Source organism: Mizuhopecten yessoensis, unplaced genomic scaffold (assembly GCF_002113885.1).
Source record: "Mizuhopecten yessoensis strain PY_sf001 unplaced genomic scaffold, ASM211388v2 scaffold10275, whole genome shotgun sequence".
Lineage (NCBI taxonomy): Eukaryota > Metazoa > Mollusca > Bivalvia > Pectinida > Pectinidae > Mizuhopecten > Mizuhopecten yessoensis.
In genome coordinates, this window is record NW_018408465.1 from 1,171,330 (window position 1) to 1,177,862 (window position 6,533).

The window sequence follows — 6,533 nt, forward strand, 5'->3', positions numbered from 1 at the left end:
AGGGTAATGATATTTTGCCAGAAGCATGCTTGGTTGGACGACTATAAACTTTGTTCAATCTTATGTCCTTGTTCTATTTTCAAGGCCACAGGTGCCATATGTTTAAATCTTTTAATAGGTTCTTATGAATCGAACACTTGATATTTTGCCTGTAACTGTATATTTGTCCACTTAAGGTTACAAGTGCGAGATTAATACCAAGTGAGCAATTCAGGCCCATTGGGCCTCTTGTTTTGAATAACCAGAAAGCCCAGGATGATAATATTTGGGCAGTAATATGCTTGGAAAAGGGCTACCAAGTGTGTTCTCAAATGAATGACCTTGACTTAAATTCAAGATCACAGGGGTCAATTATGTTCAAAACCTTATAATGACTTCTCAGTAAGCATAACGCCCAGGATAATGATAATTGACCAGTTATATGCTTGGACAAAGGGCTACCAGGTTTGTTGAAATGAAAGACCTTGACTCATATTCAAGGTCACATGAGTCAAATATGTTTAAAAGTTATACACAACTTCTTCTGAACAACTTATTTACTTACTGCCCGGTATGCCATTGGCATGTAAGGCAGCAATGTTGCTGTTTCCGTAACTTAATTCTTTTTACATGCTAGAGTTGTTGGCACTATGCCGAACCCCCTACTTGGAGGGCCAGGGATTTTCTTTCAAAGCCTCATTCCTTTAGATAAGTTGCCGACCAATGATTTTCTAAAAATAGTAATGGCGACCATTACCTTGACCTAATAACCCTGAAACTCAAACTTGGCCGTGATATGATGGTCCTTTGTATTTGTGTGCAGTATGAATTAAATCCCTCAAGGAATGAAGCCTCTAGAGCGCTGACAAACATTGATGTTACGTACGTACACAGACGGACGGAGAGGAAAACTAAAGCCCCCCCACCTGGTTTCACTGGAAGGGGACTTATAATCAGAAGTTCCAGGATGATGATATTTGACCAGTAACATGCAGGGATGAAGTGCTACCATGTTTGTTCAAATGAAAGACCTTTAACGACGTCTTCTTTGGAACCAAAAGTCTCGTGATTTTGATATTTGAACAGTGATGTGCTAGGATGAAAGGCTGCCAAATTCGTTTAAATGAATGGCGTTGGTATATACTCAAGGTCACAGGGGTCAAACATGTTTTAAACATTTCAACAACTTCTTCTGAATAACTGAAAGGCCAAGGCGGCTGATATTCGGCTAGTTACATGCTCAGATAAGAAACGTTGAAGATTGCTCAAATAAATGACCTTCACCCACATACCAGGTCATAGGGATCAAATGTGTTGAAAAGAAACAACTTTTTTTGATAACCAAAAAGTATGGAGTGGTGATATTTTGCCAGTAGCATACTTAGATGATGAGCTATCAAGTTTGTTTATGTGGATGGTCGATCTTAACCCACTTTAATGTCAAGGTCACATATGGCCAAATGTGCATAAATCTTTTATCTCAATTTTAAAAAAAGATATAGGGTGATGATATTGGGCAAGTTATATGCTGAGATGAAGGGCTATACAGTATATTCAACTGAACTACATTGTTAGATTTTCAAGGTCACAAATGTAAAATATATTTCAATCTTTTAACATGTTCTTTTGGATGACTTACAGCATAGTAATTTTAGTCCATTTTAAGGTTACAAGTGAGAGATTAATCCCCAGTGAGCGATACAGGCTCCTTGAATATAGGTCAAGGTCATTCATTTAAACAAAGTTGGAAGCATATCACAGAAAACTGCTGGCCAAATATCAACCTTTGCCTTTTGGTTATAAGAAGTTGTTTGAAAGATTTTTAAGATAACTGAACAAATTTGGAAGCCCCTTGTCCCAGCATGCTACAGGCCAAATATCAACATCCTAGGCCTTATGGTTATTCAGAAGTTGTCAAAAGATTTTAACAAGCATGTCCCTGGCCAAATATCATCACCCGGTGCCTTCTGGTTATTCAGAAGTTGTTGAAAGATTTTAACATATTTGACCCCTTTGACCTTGAAAATAGGTAAAGGTCATTCATTTGAACAAACTTGGTAGCCCTTCGTCCAAGGATGCTACTGGCAAAATATCATCATCCTGGACTTCTTGGTTATTATTGCTTAAAATATAAAGTTGACGCCGGACGCCGCACCACGGCATAAGCTCACTTGGCCCATTGTCAAGGGAGACATTAGGAAGAAGAAAGTTGTTAAGAAAGAAAAGAAAAGATAAGATCACAAATTTAGTCGCCTCTTACGATCATTCAATGGGGACAGCAAGCACAATTCTTATGCCCTATACTTGCAGGGATGTTATGTAGACTAGCTGTGTGAATCGTTTTCTTCATGACAGTAATGAGGTCGAAGGTCAACTTTAGGTGCTAGACGGAGTCAAAGGAGATATTAACATTTCGACGATCATTGCCTGCGCACCTTTGTGCGGACGATGGATGAACGTTGTGCGATAGCGATCGTGGTTGGTGTAAATTGAGGAATGCCTTAGCAATATATACGGTTTCGTGCATGTGTTTAAACTCATCAACTCGATTATGTAGTATGTTTCTGCTTTCTGTCTATACTTCCTTAACTTTAGAAATGGTGTTTTCGGTGTTTTTTAAACAACCAAAATTGACACATGTAAAATAACAACACAGTCTCAGCCCAGGGCACTTACGTAACTCGGAGACGTGTGAAAACCAGGTGAAGGGGAGCTATAGACCAAAACGAATGCAAATAACAAATACAAAACGTTCAGTTATGTTTTCATTACGGTCATACGGTATCACATATCAGCTCTATGTATCGGGCACAGGCCAGGTAAAACTCCGGTCACTCATCAAACTGTTGTTTACCTGAGCAAAACCCATTCTTGACAGTCTAACGGTCACTGTAACACTGTGTAACACGCATTGTAAAATTGTACATAATCTTAATTATCGTGATGAGAAATTACAGTAATAAATACATGTAGTGTACATTATTGCGTACGAACCTTTCGTATTTTTTTCATTCCGTAATATTGATCAACAAATTGTACCAAATCGCATAGTTATGCGGAGAAAAGCGCACAACCGGGCGAACGATGGTTAAATCGCACAGATGTGCGCACCATGTGTGGACGATGTGCGGACGGCGTGTGCACGATGTATGCACGGTGTGTGCACAGTATGTTTGGTGCGTTGTGCGGTAACACAACTGTATGATTCTGCGTTCAAGTGAGCCTTGACCAATCCATGCAAGGCCTGCATAAATGTTTGTGGGCTGCCCACCGGTAATGATTCCTATATTTAACAAACAGAACACTTATGTCAGTATTTACCTACTGTTTGGAAAGTATCCTGATACATAATTAAACATTTAAGGCATCTTTGTTATGGTAAAATTGTTTTGTGGACAAAATCAATGATATTTCCACCAAATCTGGTTACAATCGGTGGAAAAGTCCAAAGGTAAGCCCTTATCCTAAGGTGTCCTTGTACACCACAAATGGTTAGTCCATGTGAAAAATTATTGAACATATGTCCCTGACAAATATTTTCAAAAGTTAAGGTCAAAAGTCAAAGCATAGGTCACAGTGAGGTCATAGTGAACTAGTTCTTGCACTGTCATTCTAAGTTTGTTTTGTATTGTTTTACGGCCCATCGACAATTTGAGTCATTTAGAGCCAAACAACTGTGTAAAAATAGACATTCACAAAAAACTGAATACATAAAAGTAAGAAACAAAAGGTTAAGATGTGAAAAGATGTCAAAATATACCAATAGCAAACAAATTGTTTATAAAATATATCATATCTTATTATAGAGATTAATTGAATGTAAATAATCAGATTGATTGCACAGAAAATGTATCAAATAAACGTTTCATAGAGGGTACATTATAAAATCTGTCACGTATTTGTTTGAATTCAGCGCATTCAATCATAAAGTGTTTGACTGTAAATGGCTGATCACAGGCATGACAACTAGGTTGGTCTTCCCCAAGCAAAATGTAGCTATGTGTGATGTAGGTATGGACTATGCGTAGTCGAGAAAGGACAGCTTCCTCTCTGCGGTCTGCTCTACCTTTTGCACATGAACCTACATTAGGTTTAACTGAAAATAACTTATTGTTTCTTTCTTCAGACCGTTTATTTTGCCAATTTGTTTAATGTCCTTGTACACTAAATATGGTCACTCCAGGTGAAATAGGATCAAAGATATGTTTGTTTGTTTGTTTGTTTGATTTTGTTTAACGTCCTATTAATAGCTAAGGTCATTTAAGGACGGCCTCCCCTGGGTGCAAGATGCATGCGTGTAGTGTATGTGTGTGTATTTTGGAAGGCTGCGATATGTTCGTGTTTGTCTCCTTGTGATAGCGCGAAACTGATGCCGACTTTATAGTGCTACCTCACTGAAACATACTGCCGAAGACACCCAGCAGGACGCCCCACCCGGTCACATTATACTGACAACGGGCGAACCAGTCGTCCCACTCCTAATTTGCTGAGCGTTAAGCAGGAGTATAAACTACCATTTTTAAAGACTTTGGTATGTCTCGGCCAGGGGACAGAACCCAAAGCCTTCCTCACAGGGGCGAACGCTCAACAAATGGCCAAAAGTGAGGCATTGTCAAGGGAGACATTAGGAAGAAGAAAGTTATTTAGAAAGGAGAGAAGAGAGAAGAGATAAGGTCCCAAATTTAGTCGCCTCTTACGATCATGCAATTGGGGGCAGCAGGTACAATTCTTACGCCCTACCCCTGAAGAAAATTGTCAAAAGTAAAGGTCAAAGCATAGGACACAGTAAGGTCTTAGTGAACTAATTCTTGCACTCTGCACATCGTTATCCTAATATGTGATTGTACACCAAATCTGGTCAATCAAGGTGAAATACTATAGAAGATATGTCCCCGACAAACGTCCCGGACGGACTGACAAAAGGTGTGCAAACTTATAGTCCTCCCGGTAGCCGGTGGGTGACTTACAAGAGGCCGAAGGGCATTAGCGGTCACTTGAGTTATATCATTGATACTGCTAGCTCAATTTCAGTATCGAGATGTGATGTAGAAATCAACATGCAAACAAAGTGAAATACAAAACCTGTCATGTCACCAAAGGATAATAACTTTAAAAACCATTCAAATGAATTATTGTCCTATTGAGAAATATTATATCTAGTGTTATTTAGCCAATTTGCCTCTTTGGCCAACCCCGGAGATATGTCAGGATCTTACTTTCTGATACTATTTGATTTCTATTTCATTATAATTATTTCAACCAAGTTTGAATTATGTCTTGCTGAAAATGGACAAGATATGGCAGAAGTGATATTTCCCTATATAAACCAAGGAGAATAGATGACCAAAGGGTAATATAAATAACAGTTTATATAATGCACCCTAAGGGCATTTCCATCCAGAAAGGAACTTTGAATCTAATACAATTTGAGTGCAGAGGCTTTTTTAATATAAGCCATTTCCCCCTTTTTGGCCCCACCCCTTCAACCCTTGGGGCAAGAACGGATATTATTTTTTCATACCGATAATACACATAAGTACCTTTCTATCCATGAAGAATATTTGTTTGTAACACATTTGAGTCTGATGAAGATTTTTTAATTTTTAACCATTTTCCCCATTTGGGCCCCACCCTTGGCCTCCAGGCCCCTGGGGATGGGGCAGGATCTGATTTTCTCATACCATCTAATTGCCGTCTGGCAACATAATCATTTCAACCAAGTTTGAATTATCTCCTGCAGAAAAATTTATAGAATATTCCCAAAAATGTTATTTCCCTATATAAACTATAAGTAAACTGTACACCCTCCTCTAGGTAGACATGGCACAGAGGTACTGAAAATTACAGCCCCTGATGGTCTTTCCATCCATGCAAAAAATAAGACTGTAATACCTCTGAGTCTAGAGAAGAAGATGTTTTAAATATTGATCGATTTTCTCTTTGGGGGCGCGCCCTGGACCCAGGGGTTGGGGCAGGAATCTAAATTTTATATTTTGATACCATCTGCCGCCAAGGATGATCCTCACCAAATCATAATTATTTCCTTCTTTAAATTGACAAACTATACCAGAAAAGTGTTATTTCCCAATATAAACTATAGTAAACTTTGCCCCCTCCCCAAGGGAGAACGGATGGCCCGGGGGTACTGAAATTTACAATAAGCCACTGATGATCTTTCCATCCATGCAGAAAATTGACTGTACAGTGGAACCCGCTTATTATGATATCCTAAGCTATTTTAGGTCGTTTCAGGTTGCCAGAATCGGGAGTGAGATAGACACAATCATCAGTACGTACCCGGGAGGAGAAACAGAGATACAATTCCTGGGAATATCAGGGAATAAGCAAATAAATGTTGTCATAAATGCAATAAAAAAATAAAAATAACATGTTTGTTCAAAAGAAAATATTTTTTTCGTCGTATGTGAATTACACTTTCATCAGTACAAATTACACTACGGTAAAATGACGGTAACATATCTAAAAGAAGTGTTACCTCTTTTTCTATTCCGTCTATTCGTGTAATATAGGCCTATATACAATTGTGTAGTAAG